Here is a 22,254-nt window from a genome sequence, read left to right as displayed (position 1 = left end):
GCTCTCTTCCTCCTCCCTCCCTCCCTCCCTCTCCCTCTTCCCCCTACCTCGAGTTGCTAATTCCTCTCTTGACTTCAGCCTCAGCCTCCACCTCTTCTCCTCCTACATTTAGGTTGTTTATAGTAGTCCTCGACTGCAATTGAGTCCAAAATTTCTGTTGCTAAGAGAGACAATAATTAACTGTGTTTTTTCCCTTTTTACGATTTTCTTGCTACAATTGTTAGCTGAATCACGGTGGTACTACTGAGTGTGAACAAATGATAACAAGTCACTTTTTTCAGTGCTGTTGTCACTTGGAACAGCCTCTAAACAAACTGTTGTAAGTTGAGGACTACCTGTATAGTTTAATGTGTATTGATGGGGAGCTGCACAAAGTTGATTAAAAGATGGGTGGCTGCATTAATGTTTTGAATACATAAAGGTGTGAATGATGTCCAAGCATGGACCACAACTGGACGATCAAAGCCCCGCCCCATTTTATGTATGAGTGATGCACATGACAGGTGTCAAACAAGGACAGCACTTTTATTGTTCAGTTATATCTGCTATTTTGATGTCTTTGACCCCTTGGTGGATGCTTCTTTGGGGGGGGGGATGAGCAGAAAAGTGGTGGCTGTCCATCAAATCTTATCTTGCTCTCGTTGGGCACTGACAGAATAAAGGTGAAGGTTCATTCTCCAGTTTAAACTAAACTCTGTTGCAAATGTTACCTAGTCTGCTAACAAAATGTTCAGAAACCAACCAACAAGCTCAGAGAACAAACCTTCACCTTCATCCTATACCAGAGTTAAAAGTATTGGCAGCAAAAACTAACAAAATACTTACAGATCTGAAGAAAGGGCTCTCCACTTTGGCTTTAGGTTTGACCTTAAATGAATTGGGAAGATAAAAGTGTTAGAAATTCTGTTTCTAGCAATGCAGATCAAGCAAAATGCACAGTCACCATGTGCTTTACTGCTTAACTTTTTGGTTATAACAGGAAATAGGAAACTCTTCTTAGAAGAAAAGACATAGAGTAGGAGTCTCCAACCTTTTGAACCTCAGGGACCACCAAGGTCATAATTTTAAATCCCACAGACCAACAAATTCATAATTTTAAATCCCAAGGACCCTAATTCATAGCTTTAAGTACCATAGACTACAAATATATATATATATGTGTATATATATATGTGTATATATATATATATATATATATATATATATATATATATATATATATATATATGTTTTCGTAAAACATATATATATGTTTTCCTAGATTTTCACGGGTACAGGTATGACGGTCTTGGCATATTCGGGTTTCTTCCCATGTAGGATTTCACGGGAAAAATCCTACACGGGAAGAAACCCGAATATTCCAAGACCGTAATATATATATATGTCACATGTTTTTTTGCTGAATTTGAAAATTAAGGGAGACTAGGATAGATCTATTTCGGCCTTATTTTGGCCTCATCAGCTAGCCATACCCACTGGGACTTGAACCTGCAACCTTTGCCTTGTAAAGCAGAGAATTATCCTTTAGGCTACAGTATCCAATCCCTTCAGCTCTGCATATATATGATAAATACATTTGTAATATAATGATCAGAAAGCTTCAATTTTATTAATATGAAATGCACCTATTTAACATAACAAAATTATGAATCCTTATTTAATTATAACAAAATTGTAAATGCTTATTTAACCATAAACACGTCTTTAACAGTTGTTTAATTGTAACAAAATTCTTAAAGGTAGTGTAATTATTACAAAGTAATTGAAGCTTATTTGATGGTGGCTTGCTGATGTTGGGAAAGTAAATCCCATATTCCAGATATGTTGCTGTGGTCCCTTCTTGCCCACTCCTCCTCTTCCTTCCCCTCCTTTCCTTTCCTTTCCTTTCCTTTCCTTTCCTTTCCTTTCCTTTCCTTTCCTTTCCTTTCCTTTCCTTTATGCTTCCTGGATTAGTTTAATTGCTTTTGGCCATATCTGGCCCAGGGGCCAATATTTCTCCACCGACCACCAAAATTTTCTCATTGACCAGATCCAAACTTGTAAACACTGCCACCTACTGGCTGAACATTACTGTAGTTGTTGCACAAAAAGACATTCCAACAATATATTCCAACAAAAATCACCTATGATGACCCTTTCCTTCCTCCATTCTCCAAACACACAGCCCTTTTGCTGGAACTGCCCTATGGAATCTCCCAGAAACGGCGGAGGAGCCGTACAGCTTTCACCAAAGAACAGTTGGAGGTGCTGGAGGACACTTTCAAAGAGACACATTACCCAGATGTGAACACTAGGGAGCGCCTGGCCATATTTGCCAATCTACCTGAAGCACGGGTTCAGGTGAGCTTTTGTAATCCTTCCGGGTGGATGCTGTAGAGTTGCCATCAGAAATTCTCAATATTAGGTACAAGTGGAGAAACTAGAAATTACTTTTTAGAATAGAATAGAATAGAATAGAATAGGCAATGAGTGATTGGACACACAAGGAATTTGTCTTTGGTGCAGATGCTCTCAGTGCACATAAAAGAAAAGATACATTTGTCAAGAATCATGTGGTATGACACTTAATGATTGTCATAGGGGTCAAATAAGCAATGAAAAAACAATCAATATTAATCAAAATCTTAAGGATATAAGCAACAATTTACAGTCATACAGTCATAAGTGGGAGGAAATGGGTGATAGGAATGATGAGAAAAAAATAGTAGAAATAGTAGTGGAGACTTAGTAAATAATTTGACAGTGTTGAGGAAATTATTTGTTTAGTAGAGTGTTGGCGTTCGGGAAAAACTGTCCTTGTGTCTAGTTGTCTTGGTGTGCAGTGCTCTGTAGCGACATTTTAAGGGTAGGAGTTGAAATAGTTTGTGTCCAGGATGCGAGGGGTCAGCAAATATTTTCACCACCCTCTTTTTGACTTGTGCAGTATACAGGTCCTCAATGGAAGGCAGGTCGGCAGCAATTGTTTTTTCTGCAGTTCTGATTCTCCTCTGAAGTCTGTGTTGGTCTTGTTGGGTTGGAGAGACCAAACCAGACAGTGATAGAGGTGCAGATGACAGACTCAGTGATTCCTCTGTAGAACTGGATCAGCAGCTCCTTGGGCAGTTTGAGCTTCCTGAGTTGGCGCAGAAAGAACATTCTTTGTTGTGCTTTTTTGATGATGTTTTTGATGTTAGGTGACCATTTTAGGTCTTGAGATATGATAGAACCTAGAAATTTGAAGGTCTCTACTGTTGATACTGTGTTGTCTAGTATTGTGAGAGGTGGTAGAATGGGAGGGTTTCTCCTAAAGTCTATCACCATTTCTAGAGTTTTGAGTGTGTTCAGTTCTAGATTGTTCTGGATGCACCACGAGGCTGGAATTCCTTGCTGGAATTTGATTTCTCTCCAGTGTCTACAGCAGTGTTTTTCAACCTTGGCAGCTTCAAAATGGGTGGACTACAACTCCCAAAATTCCCCAGTCAGGCAACCTTGAATTCTGAGAGTTGACGTCCACCCAACTTCAAACTGCCAAGGTTGAACAACACTGCTATACAGTATTACTTTTGTTTTTAGCCACCATAAGTTATTCAAAGTAACTTATTTTTTTGCAAAGGTTTTCATTGGTTTCATTTTGTTATTACTGTGTCAAACTTCCCTAACAAAAATGCAGCCATCAAGAATAGGTGTCCTGGTACTTAGAAATATAGAAACATAGACGATTGACTGCAGAAAAAGACTTCATAGTCCATCTAGTCTGCCCTTATACTATTTCCTGTATTTTATCTCAGGATGGATATATGTTTATCCCAGGCATGTTTAAATTCAGTTACTATGGATTTACCAGCCACGTCTGCTGGAAGTTGGTTCCAAGCATCTACTACTCTTTCAGTAAAATAATATTTTCTCACGTTACTTCTAATCTTTCCCCCGACTAACCTCAGATTGTGTCCCCTTGTTCTTGTGTTCACTTTCCTATTAAAAACACTTCCCTCCAGAACCTTATTTAACCCTTTAGCATATTTAAATGTCTCGATCGTGTCCCCACTTTCCCTTCTGTCCTCCAGACTACACAGATTGAGTTCATTAAGTCTTTCCTGATACGTTTTATGCTTAAGACCTTCCACCATTCTTGTAGCCCGTCTTTGGACCCGTTCAATTTTATCACTATCTTTTTGTAGGTGAGGTCTCCAGAACTGAACACAGTATTCCAAATGTGGTCTCACCAGCGCTCTCTATAGCGGGATCACAATCTCTCTCTTCCTGCTTGTTACACCTCTAGCTATGCAGCCAAGCATTCTACTTGCTTTCCCTACCTAATTGCTTCCCCTACTCTGTGCTCAGATGGATTACAATCTGCAAAGCACCTGAAGGCAGGACAAGCAACGGATGGAAATTAACTAAGGGAAGAACTAACCTAGAAGTAAGGAATAATTTACTGACAGGTAGAACAGTGGAATGATTTGCCCCCCAGATGTTATGGGAGCTCCAACAGTGGAAGTTTTTAAGAAGAGATTACACAACTATTTATATGAATTAATTAAAAAGGGATGTTGAGACTCTAGAATAAGTGCAGAGACGAGTGACAGAGATGATTAGGGAACTAGAGGCTAAAATATGAAGAACTGTTGCAGGAACTGGGCATGGCTAGTTTGATGAGAAGAAGGACCAAGGGAGACATAATAGCAGAGTTGCAATATCTCAAGGGTTGCCACAAAGAATAAGGAGTCAAATTATTCCTCAAAGCACCTGAGGGTAGAACAAGAAGCAATGGGTTGAAACTAAACAAGGAGAGAAGCAACTTAGAACGGACAGAACAATTTATCAGTGGAACGGCTTGCCTCCAGAAGTTGTGAATGCTCCAACACAGGATGTTTTTAAGCAGATGTTGGTTAACCATTTGTCTGAAGTAGTGTAGGGTTTCCTGCCTAAGCAAGAGGTTGGACTAGAAGACCTTCAAGGTCCCTTCCAGCTCTGCTGTTATTATTATTATTATTATTATAATATAGGTTTTCCTGTCTAAGCAGGGGATTGGATTAGAAGACCTCCAAAATCCCTCCCAACTCTGTTATTCTGCAGGATACAACCTGGGTTGATAACCGAGATCAGAGATTCTATTATTTTTAATTGCCAATAATTATAAGCAGAGGTGGGATTTTCACAATTTCCCGACTGGTTCATCCAGCGTGTGCATGCTTGCTTTGGTCACACGTGTAGCTTCTGTGCATGTGCATGGCCTTTCACACATGTGCTTTGCTCATGCGTACAGCTTGTATGCACACACGTGGCTTCTTACACGTGGCTAAATAGGACAGGATAGCACTGAGGTGGATGGATGGAGGCTCGCAGGTTGCTACTACCTGTTCGCCTGGACCGATCCGAACCAGTGAATAGCATCTCTGATTATAAAGTAATACACCTGCTGGTTTGATCCTTATTTTCCCTTTTGCCCTTCCCATAAGTTAAATAATTTTTGGCTAAGACTTACTTTAATTTTGGGGCAGAAGTTTCCCAAGATATGTTACCATTTGATTGTATATTCGTATAACAAAATTTGGAGAAAACATAACTTCAGCAGATAACTAAGTTTCAGTCCACGTTTGACTCAAAAGGACAGAATTCAAATCTTGGCAGCTGAATGTGAATTTAAGTAAATTTCTCCTGCACCTTGAGAGAGAAGTGGGCCTGATTCAAATGGATTCCATTATTTTTAAATTATCTCAATCTGTATAATCTGGAGGACAGAAGGGAAAGGGGGGACGGGACATGATCGAAACATTTAAATATGTTAAAGGGTTAAATAAAGTTCAGGAGGGAAGTGTTTTTAATAGGAAAGTGAACACAAGGACAAGGGGGCACAATCTGAGGTTAGTTGGGGGAACGTGAGAAAATATTATTTTACTGAAAGAGTAGTAGATGTTTGGAACAAACTTCCAGCAGACGTGGTTGATAAATCCACAGTAACTGAATTTAAACATGCCTGGGATAAACATAGATCCATCCTAAGATAAAATACAGGAAATAGTATAAGGGCAGACTAGATGGACCACGAGGCCTTTTTCTGCCGTCAATCTTCTATGTTTCTATGTTTGCCACAATTTGGGCACCAGTTTTGCAGGGGACTGAGTGGATTTGCCCAGCCTCGTAAATGGAAATGCAAAAACCACTTAATGGTTTGACATTTTACAACTCTCTCTGAACAGGGCGCTGGCATCATATTTTCCAAATTTTCACAGTTTATTACAGAGACCATTCTTGGATGCTTTGTAATGAATACCCTTATCTGTCTACGGTCATGCTATGTACCCTTATCTAATCACCTACAATTTTGCTCTTCTTTATGGTGCAATACGTTTTCATGCTGTTTAGTCAAGGCTATGATTTCCCCAGTTGCAATGTATGGTTGTGAAAGTTGGACCATAAGGAAGGCTGAGCGCCAAAGAATTGAGGTCTTTGAACTCTGGTGCTGGAGGAGACTCCTGCGGGTCCCTTGGACTGCAAAGCGATCCAATCGGTCATTCCTAGGGGAGATCAACCCTGACTGCTCTTTAGAAGGCCAGATCCTGAAGATGACACTCAAATTCTTTGGTCACCTAATGAGAAGGTAGGACTCCCTGGAGAAGAGCCTAAGGCTGGGAAGGATTGAGGGCAAAAGAAGAAGGGGACGACAGAGAACGAGTTGGCTGGATGGAGTTACAGAAGGAGTCGGCATGACCTTAAATGGACTACAGAATAATGGCAGAGAACAGGAAGGCCTCGAAGAATGTTGTCCATGGTGTTGCACTGGGTCAGACACGACTTCGCGACCAATAACAACAATCAAGTTTTCTTGTACCCAGAGAAGGGAGTTTTAACAACTGGCTGTTCAGTTGAACAACTGGAGAGTTTAACAACTAGAAACATAGAAGACTGACGGCAGAAAAAGACCTCATGGTCCATCTAGTCTACCCTTATACTATTCCCTGTATTTTATCTTAGGATGGATATATGTTTATCCCAGGCATGTTTAAATTCAGTTACTGTGGATTGACCAACCACGTCTGCTGGAAGTTTGTTCCAAGGATCTACTACTCTTTCAGTAAAATAATATTTTCTCATGTTGCTTTTGATCTTTCCCCCAACCAACTTCAGATTGTGTCCCCTTGTTCTTGTGTTCACTTTCCTATTAAAAACACTTCCCTCCTGAACCTTATTTAACCCTTTAACATATTTAAATGTTTCGATCATGTCCCCCCTTTCCCTTCTGTCCTCCAGACTATACAGATTGAGTTCATTAAGTCTTTCCTGTAGCCCGTCTTTGGACCCGTTCAATTTTGTCAATATCAGTATTCCAAATGTGGTCTCACCAGCACTCTATATAGCGGGATCACAATCTCCCTCTTCCTGCTTTTTATACCTCTAGCCATGCAGCCAAGCATACTACTTGCTTTCCCTACCGCCCGACCACACTGCTCACCCATTTTGAGACTGTCAGAAATCACTACCCCTAAATCCTTCTCTTCTGAAGTTTTTGCTAACACAGAACTGCCAATACAATACTCAGATTGAGGATTCCTTTTCCCCAAGTGCATTATTTTACATTTGGAAACATTAAACTGCAGTTTCCATTGCTTTGACCATTTATCTAGTAAAGGTAACTTTTCTGAGTGTGTTAATATTCATTGCACACTCAGGAAAGTTTAACCTCAATTAATTTGATTGCAGTCCAGTGGCAATGCAAAACCACTTGGCTGCACTTTTTTCTACATCCATGATTAGCAATGGACACATACTGCCCCAAGACCAATAAGAACACACTGAGTTGGCCTCCTCCAGATCCTGTCGACTAAGCCAGTGTTTCCCAACCTTGGCAACTTGAAGATATCTGGACTTCAACTCCCAGAATTCCCCAGCCAGCATTCTCTGGCAGGGGAATTCTGGGCGTTGAAGTCCAAATATCTTCAAGTTGCCAAGGTTGGGAAACACTGGACTAAGGAATGCAGGTTGGTGGGGTGGGGCCGTGGGGGAGGGTCTTTTCTGTTGCCACCTCGACTCTGTGGAACGATGTCCATACTACTCCCACCCTACTGGCCTTCCGTAAGGCCACGAAGGCCTGGTCTGCCAGCAGACCTGGGGGCCATGAGTTAACAACCATCATGCCCACATTGTATGAATGGTATGCATGCATACTGTTTTGATAGTTTATTACGGGTTTTAATCTGGCTTTGATAGTTTTAGGTTGTATATTTGACTTCTTTTCATTGTTTTTCTATTTATATTGTTGTAAGCTACCCTGAGTCCTTTGGGATTGGGCGGCTATAGAGGTGAAATCAAATCAAATCAATCAATAAATATAACCATGGATGTATTTACATGCAAATGCACTGGATCAATGATCTACGTTTCGTCATGGTTTAATTAGAGATTGTGAAAGGCTCTTTAAATGATGACATAACAACATCTCTGAATAGTGTTTGGAAACTACAAATTGTGCAAAATGCAGCCGCGTGAGCAGTCATGGGCCTTCAAAGGTATGCCCATGTTTCTCCAGCTCCCCGCGGACTGCACTGGTTGCCAATTGGTTTCTGGACACAATTCAAAGTGTTGGTTATGACCTATAAAGCCCTATATGGTATCGGACCAGTTTACCTCTGAGACTGCTTTCTGCCGCATGAATCCCAGCATCCGGTCAGGTCCCACAGAGTCGGCCTTCTCCAGGTCCCATCAACACTTGGCGGGGCCTAGAGGAAGAGCCTTCTCTGTGGTGGCCCCGGCACTCCCCCCAGAGATTCGCAATGCCCCCGCCCTCCTTGCCTTTCGAAAGAACTTGAAAACCTAGATATGCTGCCAGGCTTGGGGTCATTAGATCCCAGCCTCTGGCCACTGAATTTTTACTATGTTTGGTTGTATTGAATGAATGATTGTGATATTTAGCTTTTATAATGTTTTTTAGTTAATTATATATATATTAATTGGATCCGATTGTAATTTGTATATTGTTTTATTGGTGTGTTGTGAGCCACACTGAGTCCACGGAGAGGGGTGGCATACAAATCCGACAACTAACTAACTAACTAACTAACTAGCTAGCTAACTAACTAACTAACTAACTAACTAACCAAACAAACAAACAAACAAACAAACAAACCAACTAACCAACTAACCAACTAACCAACTAACCAACTAACCAACTAACCAACTAACCAATTAACCAATTAACCAATTAACCAATTAACCAATTAACCAATTAACCAATTAACCAATTAACCAATTAACCAATTAACCAATTAACCAATTAACCAATTAACCAGTTAACCAATTAACCAGTTAACTAGTTAACTAGTTAACAAGTTAACTAGTTAACTAATTAACTAACACAATGTTGTAGGTGCCGATAAAGGAGAATATCTGTAGCTCAGGGTTGAAATAAGAGAGGTCTCTCTCTCTGTGTGGTCTTTGGTGGTCTCCGAGTTTGATTGTTTTTGTGCAGATGTTGTATTCGGCAAGGAAAACAACCGAGTTCAAAAAATACCAAGGACACCCTCAATGATTTTAGGTAGCAGTCTGCAATGCATAGCGCCCCCTTGTGTCTGTTTTCCTATCTTCAAACTTTCTTGTAGACCACTGCTTCTCAAATAGTGGGGTGGGCCCCTTTGGAGGGGGGGGGGGTTTGAGCGATACTGGGGGGGTGGAAGGCGATGACCCCGGGGAACATGCCATTTTTTGCCACCGGGAGTAGGGGTTTTTTGCACCAAACACAGCACAGAGCAGGAGATATAAAGTGCAGATAACAAACCCTTAAGAGACACCATGGAAAATTTTTTAACAGGGATGAAAAGAAAGGAGGAGGGAGACGGAGATAATGAGACAAATATAAGTTTCTCGAAAGCTAAGAGGAGGAAATAAGTATATCTAGCACTTGGTTTCACTGGGACTGCAGTGGGAGACGAGGAAAGACCGGTATGTTTACTATGTGTAAAAATGTTGGCAGCGGACAGCAGGTAGAGTGCTGTATTGCAGGCCACTGATGCTGACTGTAGATCTGTAGATCAGCAATTCAAATCTCATCAGCAGCTCAAGGTTGACTCAGCCTTCCATCCTTCCAAGGTGGGTAAAATGAAGACCCGGATTGTGGGGGGAAGTAGGCTGGCTCTGTTAAAAAGTGCTATTGCTGGCATGTTGTAAGCCGCCCTGAGTCTAAGGAGAAGGGCGGCATAAAAATCGAATAAATAAATAAATAATAAATTTATTTATTTTTATTTATTTATTTTGTCCAATACACAATGAGGGTTTTAGTGAGTATATATCTATATACACATAGTAAAATACATGATGACGGTTATAGAGGAGATACTCATAGTAAAATATATCTGAGAAATAATAGAAAAGAAGGTATAGTAATAGAACATATCAATGAAAGAATAGAAGAAGAGATAAATAAAAGAGATAAAGAGAAAAATGAAGCCAAATAAATTAAGGCATCACTTAAACACGTTACACCCCAATCACACTGATAAGCCACTGAATATTGCTGAATATTGCAAACAATTATCCCAACAGAGAGTTGGAGGGGGGAATGTGAAATGTTTACTTCTTCCTGGGGGAGGGGGCATAACAGAAAATATTTGAGAAGCACTGATATAAACCAATGTTGGCTAACCCTTTTGGTGCCGAGTGCCCAAAGCATGTGTGCGTGCAAAATCACAAAATGCATTGGGAGCATCCCCCAAGCAACCCCCTCATGCACTCATGCTCCCACATGCAGGGGTGGGTAACAGGCAGGACGGGGTGGAACGCAGTTCCACCGGCAGAAATAAAGATCTGTGCGCAGCTCCACCTGATCGGCAGCTGTCACTTCCTGGATTACTGGTCTCAGCTCGGCTCTCCTTTTCCCCCCTGCTGCTGCGTCTGTGCTCCTTGCTTTTCTCCTCTTTCCTCCTTCCTGGTTTCGGACGAGCTTCCCTCTCTCCTGCCCGGCTCCCCTCCAACCTCATGCAGCCACCTCCCGCCCGAGGTGCAAGCAGAAGGTGTGGGTGGAAGCAGCGCTGGCAGCATTTATGCTTCTGGCAGCACCCGTTCACCTAGCTACGCAGCCTGAGGTGGGGGGAACGACCCAGGAAGGAGAGCGCAGGAAACGTGAAGCAAATTGTCACCCCAGCGAGTGACACTGGTGAGGTTGTAAGTCGAGGACTTAATAGTTCACTTGAACAATGATCATCATTCAAGCCACTCCTGCCTGGTCACATGGCCAACAAGCCACTCCTACCCAGTCACATGACCATTAAGCCACACCCACAAAATAAGCCACACCCACAGTGTGGCAGTAAAAATTTTGGCTGCCCATTACTGCCAGCATGTGTCCACCCCCGCGCACGTGCAGCATTGACTCAAGGACCAGCTGGCTGGTGAGAGGTGCACGCACAAACATGGTGGAGCTGGGCTGGGGCGAAAGCTGGTGTCCCCACAGAGAAGGCTCTGCATGCCACCTGTGTTATACATCCCCAATGTTCGCAATCAGGGATATAAATAGTAGTATAAATTAGAGCAGTGTTTTTCAACCTGAATAACTTTAAGAGCTGTGGACATCAGTTCCTCGAATTCTGGGTGGGGAATTCTTGGATTTGATGTCCACATTTCTTAAAGCTGTTGAAGTTGAGAAACATTGAATTAGGTGATGAAACATGACCGCTTGCAAAAACTGGATGTTAGCACAACTGTCCGTTACGGTGACTGCATTTAAAGTGCACATTTTATGAAGAGTTGTGCATTAGGAAGTGTGTTTTGTACGCGTAATTAAAAGCAGTGAGCAGTGAGAGCAGGCAGGAAGAGGGAGATTGTGATCCCGCCGTATAGAGCGCTGGTGAGACCACATTTGGAATGTTGTGTTCAATTCTGGAAACCTCACCTACAAAAAGAGATGGATAAAATTGAATGGGTCCAAAGACGGGCTACAAGAATGGTGGAAGGTCTTAAGCATAAAACGTATCAGGAAAGACTTCATGAACTCAATCTGTATAGTCTGCAGGACAGAAGGAAAAGTGAGGACATGATCGAAACATTTAAATATGTTAAAGGCTTAAATAAGGTTCAGGAGGGAAGTGTTTTTAATAGGAAAGTGAACAAGGGGACACAATCTGAGGTTAGTTGGGGGAAAGAACAGAAGCAATGTGAGAAAATATTATTCTACTGAAAGAGTAGTAGATACATTGGCTACCGATCAGTTTCCGGGCACAATTCAAAATGTTGGTTATGACCTATAAAGCTCTACATGGCACAGGACCAAATTATCTCCGAGACCGCCTTCTGTCGCACGAATCCCAGCAACTGGTGAGGTCCCTCAGAGTTGGCCTCCTTAGGGTCCCGTCGACCAAACAATGTCGGTTGGTGGGACCTAGGGGAAGAGCCTTCTCTGTGGGAGCCCCGGCCCACTGGAATCAACTCCCCCCAGAGATTCGCACTGCCCCCTCCCTCCTTGCCTTCCGAAAGAGCTTAAAAACTCATCTTTGCCGCTAGGCTTGGGACTCTTAGATCTTCCCCTGACCATTGAATGCCTTAAGTATGATTGCTGAATGTTTGGTTAATGAGTTAATTTTTTAGGTTAATCTCTTTCTAATTGTTTTTAGTATTGTAGTACTAATTGGATTATATTACTGTTCTTTTTTATATATGCTGTGAGCCGCCCCGAGCCCTTGGAGAGGGGCAGCATACAAATCCAAATAAGTAAGTAAGTAAGTAAGTAAGTAAGTAAGTAAGTAAGTAAGTAAGTAAGTAAGTAAGTAAGTAAGTAAGTAAGTAAGTAAGTAAGTAAGTAAGTAAATAAGTAAATAAATAAGTAAGTAAGTAAGTAAATAAGTAAATAAGTAAGTAAGTAAGTAAGTAAATAAGTAAATAAGTAAGTAAGTAATAAAATAAAATAAAATAAATAAAGTAAAGTAAAGTAAAGTAAAGTAAAATAAAATAAAATAAAATAAAATAAATAAAATAAATAAAATAAATAAAATAAATAAAATAAATAAAATAAATAAAATAAATAAAATAAATAAAATAAATAAAATAAATAAAATAAATAAAATAAATAAAATAAATAAAATAAATAAAATAAATAAAATAAATAAAATAAATAAAATAAAATAAAATAAATATGCTTGGAACAAACTTCCAGTAAACGTGGTTGGTAAATCCACAGGAACTGAATTTAAACATGCCTGGGATAAACACATATCCATCCTAAGATAAAATACAGGAAATAGTATAAGGGCAGACTAGACGGACCATGAGGTCTTTTTCTGCCTACAATCTTCTATGTTTCTATGTTGGAGACACATTTTCTTAATAAGAGAGGAAAAAGGACACTATTAAGAGTTACCTTGTTTTTCCAAATCCCACATTAGCATTTCCCGACAAGAGGTTTGAACGCCCAGAATTCTCATCAATGTTGGCTGTGGAATTTTGGGATTTAAAGTTTACACATCCGGAATTGCTAAGGTTGGGAAACAGTGTCCTATAAGCGGGGATTCTTTCCAACCCACTTACCACCATAAGGTGTGTTTGTGTGTTTTTCTTGGGTCATAACGAAATACATCGCATCTGTCTCGGGGTGTATTTCCTTTTCCCACACATGCTTTGTTTGTTTATGCGCAGGGGTGTCAAACTGGGGCCCATGGGTTGGATGGGTGACACACAGGGCCATGCCCACCCCAGCTCCGCAAAGGGGAAAAACAACACGATACATCATGCGACGGCAATGTGATGTCACAAGTTTCACACCAGTGACTATGTGGGTAGTGCAGGGCAAGTCATTGTATTCTCGTGTGAGTCGAAGAGAAGAAAAAGAGGCACTTGGAGCTGTTATTAAGACAAATCTTTACATAGAAACATATAAGACATATAAGACTGATATATAGAAACATAGAAGACTAATGGCAGAAAAAGACCTCATGGTCCATCTAGTCTGCCCTGATACTATTTTCTGTATTTTATCTTAGGGTGGATATATGTTTATTCCAGGCATGTTTAAATTCAGTTACTGTGGATTTATCTACCACGTCTGCTGGAAGTTTGTTCCAAGGATCTACTACTCTTTCAGTAAAATAATATTTTCTCATGTTGCTTTTGATCTTTTTCCCAACTAACTTCAGATTGTGTCCCCTTGTTCTTGTGTTCACTTTCCTATTAAAAACACTTCCCCCCTGGATCTTATTTAACCCTTTAACATATTTAAATGTTTCGATCATGTCCCCCCTTTTCCTTCTGTCCTCCAGACCAGTGTTTTCCAACCTTTTTTGAGCCGTGGCACATTATTCATATTTTCAAAATCCTGGGGAACATGGGGGGGCCCCCCTAAAAAAAAGTTTGGACAAAAAAAAATCTCTCTCTTCCTCCCTTTTGCTCGATTTCTCCCTCCCTCTTTCTCTCTCTTCCTTCCTTCCCTTATTTCTCGCGAAGAATGAAGCTCTCCTTTTTCCCGCTTTCCTTCTTTGGGGCCCAGCAGGAGAGCGCCGGAAACAGCGGCATTGGGCAGTAACTGGGGGACAGCTGCGAGTGGGAGCTCCAGGTCAGAGGCACCGGCAGCGCCCCGCCCAGTTGGAGCTTCCCTAGGAGCTTCGCGGCACACCTGACCATGTCTCGCAGCACACTAGTGTGCCGTGGCACACCGGTTGGGAAACGCTGCTCCAGACTATACAGATTGAGTTCATTAAGTCTTTCCTGATACGTTTTATGCTTAAGACCTTCCACCATTCTTGCAGTCCGTCTTTGGACCCGTTGTAAATCTTTATAGATTTCAGCGATATACTGGTAATCCTTGTCATACAAGCCCTTCATGACATCAGAGCAGAATATCTCCAGGAACGTCTTCTGCCACACGAATCCCAGTGACCGATTAGGTTCCACAGAGTTGGCCTTCTCCGGATCCCATCAATGAAACAATGTTGTCTGGCGGGACCCAGGGGAAGAGCCTTCTCTGTGGCGGCCCTGACCCTCTGGAATCAACTCCCTCCGGAGATCAGGATTGCCCCCACCCTCCTTGCCTTTTGCAAGCTCCTTAAAATCCACCTCTGCCGTCAAGCATGGGGAAATTGGTTCCCCCGGGCCGTTCCATTTCTATGCATGGTTTGTCTGAGATGTATGATGGTTTGCTTTTACATTTATTCCCATGGGAAAAATTGCTTCTACTTACAAACTTTTCTACTTAAGAACCTGGTCACGGAACAAATTAAGTTCTTAAGTAGAGGTACCACTTTACTTTGAAAAATAATAATAAAATAGCCCATCCAGAATATTTCCGTTTGTGTTAGAAACATAGAAACATAGAAGATTGACAGCAGAAAAAGACCTCATGGTCCATCTAGTCTGACCTTATGCTATTTCCTGTATTTTATCTTAGGATGGATATACGTTTATCCCAGGCATGTTTTAATTCAGTTACTGTGGATTTACCAACCACGTCTGCTGGAAGTTTGTTCCAAAGATCTACTACTCTTTCAGTAAAATAATATTTTCTCACGTTGCTTCTGATCTTTCCCCCAACTAACCTCAGATTGTGTCCCCTTGTTCTTGTGTTCACTTTCCTGTTAAAAACACTTCCCCCCTGAATCTTATTTAACCCTTTAACATATTTAAATGTTTCCGTCATGTCCCCCCTTTCCCTTCTGTCCTCCAGATTATACAGATTGAGTTCATGAAGTCTTTCCTGATAAATTTTATGCTTAAGATCTTCCACTGTTCTTGTAGCTTGTGTTGCTCAGTTTTTGCAAGGCAGGAATTCCCTTTGTTTGAATGCTACTTTCCGTGTTCAGACTTTACGGTGCCACAATTGCAAATAACTTTTTTTCCTACAGTGGATAATTTCCATAACCCTTAACCCAAATATCATTCCCCCCCCAACCCTTCTTGGCTCCATCACAGGTATGGTTCAAAAATCGCCGAGCAAAATTCCGCAAGGGCCAACCCAGCTCATCTAAGAAGCCAAGGTCAACGGCATCCCTAGAGCCCATCGGAGAAGACCAAAGACAAGATGCAGAAGAAGAATGCCGCGTTAAGATGTCTTGGATCCAACCCACTTCGATGACCAACATCCTGGAAAGAAAACAGTGTGTGGTGTCCATTGCAAAAGAAAGCATGGCTACCTTTCCATGCTACTTCTCAGGGGACAGTTCAGCATCTCCTGGAGGTTCTTCTCCCCCTCTTGACTCAACATCACTCTGCAAAGAGCTCCAGAAATGTCAGGATTTAGGGTTGTGCTATGGACCTACCTGGCTCTTGCCAGCTTATTGGCTAACTGCGTAGATGCAAACACCTGTTTTCCAAAGTATCTGTACAGGTGACTTAATCCTTTCCCATCAGCTATGAAGCCCAGCCCTTCAACACACTTAGGTTAGCCTTTATGTAATAGATGAAGATCATCACACCCACAGAGCAAAATCAGAAAGGCAGATCAAAAACACTTGAAGAGAGTAGTTTGGAAGGACCATCTGGGTGAAGAAAAGCAACAATGGTCTCCCCTAACATCTGGAATCATTCAGATGTGTGGGCTAGAACAGTGTTTCCCAACCTTGGCAACTTGAAGATATCTGGACTTCAACTCCCAGAATTCCCCAGCCAGCACTTGCTGGCTGGGGAATTCTGGGAGTTGAAGTCCAAATATCTTCAAGTTGCCAAGGTTCAGAAACACTGGGCTAGAAGATGGGCTGGAATCGCTGCCCCATTACATCTAGATCCCTACATGGCAGAGGACCAGATTATTTTCAGGACCGTCTTCTGCCTCATGTATCCCAGCATTTAGGTCCCACAGACTCGGCCTTCTCCAGGTTCCGTCAACTAGACCAGAGGTCTCCAACCTTGGCGGTTTTAAGACTTGTGGACTTCAACTCCCAGCTTTGCTGGCTGAGGAATTCTGGGAGTTGAAGTCCACAAGTCTTAAAACCGCCAAGGTTGGTGACCCCTGAAGTAGACAATGTCGCCTGGTGGGGCCTAGGGGAAGAGCCTTCTCTGTGGGAGCTCCGGCCCTCTGGAATCGGCTCCCCCCAGAGATTCGTACTGCCCCCACTCTCTTCGCCTTCCATAAGAACTGGAAAACCCATCTATGCCGTCAGACTTGGGGTCACTAGACCCTAGTTTTCGACTGATGTGCGATGTATGCTTGTTGTTGAATGTGAATGAATGATTTTTAATGGGGTTTTTAGAGTAGTTAATTATATTAATTGGATTTTAGATTTTGATATTGCATACTGTTTTTTAATTATGTTGTGAGCCGCCTCGAGTCCTCGGAGAGGAGCAACATACAAATCAAATAAATAAATAAATAAACAAACAAACAAACAAACAAACAAACAAACAAATAAATAAAATAGATCCAGAAGCCCAAGAGTACAGTATAGTGTCCATTAATCCTCTCATCAGTCAACTAACTCATTGTTCTATAAAGCAGAGATGTCCAACATTGGCAACTTTAAGATATTAACATAATTTTTTTTGCCGAATTTGGACAATTCTTCTTCTTTTGCTTTCAAACATTTGGAATCAACTTTTCACACTTGATGTTGCAAAGACTTAAATATAGACATTTTATTTATTCATAAATATAATAGCTTCTCTGAAATAGCATTACATCAAACCCAGATCCTGCAGTTAACTGCAAAAAATGCATAAACACATGTAGCTACATGCAGAAAGATACAGAGTCTAAATTATAATTCACTTATTATTGCCCCTGATCCATATTGTTGTGGTTGGCTCTGGCCCAGCTCCTGCCCCAAGGAATGTGGAGGTGGATGCAGGGGAAACATCATGTCATAGGCCTGTTTTATTGCCGACAGAGTCAGGTAGTGCAGGTTCCTCGGACGAAGAAGAAGGTGGGGTTGACTTGGAAGAGGGGGGCTTGGCACACAGCCCAGGAAGCCAATCTTCATTATCTTTGGTCGATTCGGATGAGGAAGTGTTAGACCCACGCAGGCGCAGAATTATGCATAGAAGAGACCAATTGAAGAAATATTACAGGAGATAAGAGAGGCCACCTGTGTTTGGGTGGGGCTCCAGTAATTAGAACTGCTGATATAAATAGCAGCGTGCTGGCTTGGCCGTTGTGGAAGATTATCTGTTCGTTGTTTCTTCAGGACCGTGCCTTGCTGTTTCCGGACTTTGTTTGTTGATTTTTCACGACTTTGAAACCAAAGCAAAGTGTGTGCTTCTCACTTTGTGGAAGAAGGAGGGCTGTGATGTTCCTTCACAGCCTACAAGGTTGTTTTGGGACGAGTGCTCTTTGCAATACAAAAAGGGTGCTTTGTTTCTTTTGACTTTTGTGATAAAGAACATTGTTTTTGAACTTTCAAGTGTGTGTGTTTCTGAAATTTTTACCCTTGAATTTTCGGGAGACTCATACCATAGAGCCCGGCAGAACATATATGATATGGAGGTTGTTTTTTTTCTTCTCTCCCTCTCTCTCTAAATCAGTAATACTTTCCTTTATGTTTGCACTATTTTCAGCTTTTAAGTATGAAGCGCAAGGATTGAGAGAACTACAATATGGGACACATGTAGTTCTCTCAACATTGGCAACTTTAAGACCTGTGGACTTCAACTCCCAGAATTCCCCAGTCAGCATGGCTGGGTGGAGATTTCTCAGGGTTGAATCCATATGTCTTAAACTTGATATGGTTGGACATCCCTGCTATAAATATTTGTTTTGAGAAAAACCTAGTGGATTCACCAGATCCAGAAAGACAAATAACCTGAAAGTTCACATCCCATGTTGAAAGCAAGAACATAATGAGAGTGTACAGTATGATAGCACATTTATTTACACTTGCTTATCTCAGTATCTGGTTTCTTGATTTCATGAGTCACTTTCAGGTTAAGTGAGGGAGGATTAATTAATTTTATCTTAAAGACTCCTTGATTCAGGAATATCGTTGCCTAACTCTATTTTGAGCATCAACATTACAAAAATTCTTAAAGCTGGGTAACAATATACAGTGTTCCCTCGATTTTCGCGGGGGATGCATTCCAAGACCGCCCGTGTGAAGTTGAATTTCCGCGAAGTAGAGATGCGGAAGTAAATACACTATTTTTGGCTATGAACAGTATCCCAAGCCTTCCCTTAACACTTTAAACCCCTAAATTACAATTTCCCATTCTCTGAGCAACCATTTAGATTATTACTCACCATGTTTATTTATTAAAGTTTATTAAAAAAAATATTTATTAAAGGTGGACGAAGGTTTGGCGATGACGTATGACGTCATCGGGCGGGAAAAACCGTGGTATAGGGAAAAAACCGCAAAGTATTTTTTAATTAATATTTTTGAAAAACCGTGGTATAGCCGTTTCGCGAAGTTCGAACCCGTGAAAATTGATTGACCACTGTACTCTTAAATTCGTTTGGAGGGCCAGTTAACATTTTTTAATTGTTATGATCTTGGAACCACGTGTCTTTATTGCAATGTACACTCCTTTATTTCAGAAAGCTCTCTTTTATTAGAATGTACATTTTTGTGAAGTTTTTCTCTATAACGCAAAGTAAGAAAAAAAGAACAATAAGGAATAATAATAATAAGAAGTAACAATAAGAAAAAACAATAAGAAATAAGAACAATAAGGGGCGTGCATAAGCACACCAATGTGCCTACCATCCCTTTCTTACTGTCCTATTGTCCAAATTTACCTGTACCTACTTTGCTTTTGTTTATGTTTACAACAATACCTGCTATCTTGTACATGTTTTGACAAAATAAATAAATTAATTAATAAATAAAAGAACAATTGGGGTCACCCAAAGACCAGGAATTGCCCACTTTTCCCTTAAATAACTTTCCAAAGTTATGGAGATTGGCTAGTGTGCTGGGAGACAAAGTGTTATTGTATAAACTAATGTTTCTTCTTTCTTCTTCTTCTTCTTCTTCTTCTTCTTCTTCTTCTTCTTCTTCTTCTTCTTCTTCTTCTTCTTCTTCTTCCTCTTCCTCTTCTTCCTCCTCTTCCTCTTCTTCTTCTCCTCCTCCTCCTGCTCCTCCTCCTTCTTTTCCTCCTCCTCCTCCTCCTCCTCCTTCTTCTTCTTCTTCTTCTTCTTCTTCTTCTTCTTCTTCTTCTTCTTCCTCCTCTTCCTCTTCTTCTTCTCCTCCTCCTCCTGCTCCTCCTCCTTCTTTTCCTTCTTCTTCTTCTTCTTCTTCTTCTTCTTCTTCTTCTTCTTCTTCTTCTTCTTCTTCTTCTTCCTCCTCCTCTTCCTCTTCCTCTTCTTCTTCTCCTCCTCCTGCTCCTCCTCCTCCTCCTCCTCCTCCTTCTTCTTCTTCTTCTTCTTCTTCTTCTTCTTCTTCTTCTTCTTCTTCTTCTTCTTCTTCTTCTTCTTCTTCTTCTTCTACCATCATAAGACATTGGTGATCATGTTAGCGATTCTATTTTTATCAACAACTGCAGGAAAAAGTGGTGTTAGTTTTGTCCAGACCAGTCCCTTACATTTTGAATCCATGAGGTTCTCCTTCTGCCTGGCTCCCATTTGCCTTCAAAGTTTCTCTGGAGGATTAAGTGAAGTATGGCGTATTTTTCAGGGTGTCACATCACATGTCCAAAATATTCAAACTTTCACTTGTTTATAGTTTTGATTATTTCCCTTGGCTTTCCCAGGCGGCTTATCACCTCCTCATTTCCGATTTTGTCAACTCAACTTATATGTAATCCACATTTATAATCATGTATCTATAGCATCCTATAATTAGAATTATAGCCCTGTGCTCATCTTGCTAAATTACTTCCCTTAATTTTTGTATTGTGGCTTTATGCTGAAACACCTTCTATAGTAATTATATTAAAAAAAGTTTCTCCGTTGTATCTCCGCTTGATCTGTACTCCTCCTTTTAATATATCTTTATTAGAATGGCTTTCTGAACCTCAGTTCACCAGAAGATTTCTGCAGTGTAAGAAATACATTTATTTTGTCCTTCTCATTGCCAGATTTACTGTAGCAGAACAATGGAAAATGCAAGTATATTTTTATTATTTATTTTTCTTTATTTGTTTGTCAAACATACAAGTTAGCAAGTATAGGTATTACTACTTCTCCTCCTCCTCCTTCGCAGAAAAATAAGCATAAATAAAGTAAATACAGATAAAGGAGAACAGGGATGATAGGCACAATAGTGCACTTAGACAGTGGTGTCTTGGAGAACTTTTTTGAGCAAAGAATTGCTTAACTTCCCTGTGATTATTATTTATTTAAATGTAATGGATTGGCCACCAACTCGGGTGGACTCTGATTACTGTAGTACTGTATACAAAATTAGAGAAAGCATAAAAACAACGAAGAACATTAAATCAAGCAGACAGCCCAGACTAAAATAATCTAATAGACGTCAAAATGAGCAGAACAAAACAAGGGGGTATTGATCAAATAATAAACATGAACTCCATATTCATATATTACCGAATAATACCAAATGGAATGATTCCTGTTTATGTAGTACATATATTATACAGAAAATATATATCAACACTTCAGAATAGACAAGATTGATAAATGGATACTCTAAGGGTTACTGTAACTCGACTCTATTTATTTATTTATTTATTTATTTATTTATTTATTTATTTATTTATTATTTAGATTTGTATGCCGCCCCTCTCCGCAGACTCGGGGCGGCTCACAGCAAAACAAAACAATTCATGACAAATCCAAATTATAATTTAAAATATTTTTTAAAAACCCATTTACTAAACAAACATACCTACAAACATACCATGTATAAATTGAATATGCCCGGGGGAGATGTCTCAGTTCCCCCATGTCTGACGACAAAGGTGGGTTTTAAGGAGCTTACGAAAGGCAAGGAGAGTAGGGGCAGTTCTAATCTCTGGGGGGAGCTGGTTCCAGAGAGTCGGGGCCACCACAGAGAAGGCTCTTCCCCTGGAGCCCACCAACCGACATTGTTTAGTTGACGGGACCCAGAGAAGGCCCACTCTGTGGGACCTAATCGGTCGCTGGGATTCGTTACAGGGTATAATAAAAATTCCTCATCCTTTCCTTTCATACATGAGATAGCCAAGATGGGTATGTTGAGTTTCTTCCTTATCTTCTCCTTTCCTCATAAGATGTTTTGGTTTTTCATAACAGCTGTTGCATAATATCTTCAGTGTGCTATCTAGACTGTTCTGCCATATAGAATATGAATATCACAGATGATTAGGAGGAGGGCTAGAGGTTGGCTAAGAACAATTGTAGGAATTGGATATTATGAGTCTACTGAAAAGAACTACAAACATAAAAACATAGAAGACTGACGGCAGAAAAAGACCTCATGGTCCATCTAGTCTGCC

Source organism: Erythrolamprus reginae, chromosome 1 (genome assembly GCF_031021105.1).
Source record: "Erythrolamprus reginae isolate rEryReg1 chromosome 1, rEryReg1.hap1, whole genome shotgun sequence".
NCBI classification, from domain to species: domain Eukaryota; kingdom Metazoa; phylum Chordata; class Lepidosauria; order Squamata; family Dipsadidae; genus Erythrolamprus; species Erythrolamprus reginae.
The sequence above is the reverse complement of the archived record's forward strand: the minus strand, read 5'-3'. Positions refer to the sequence as shown.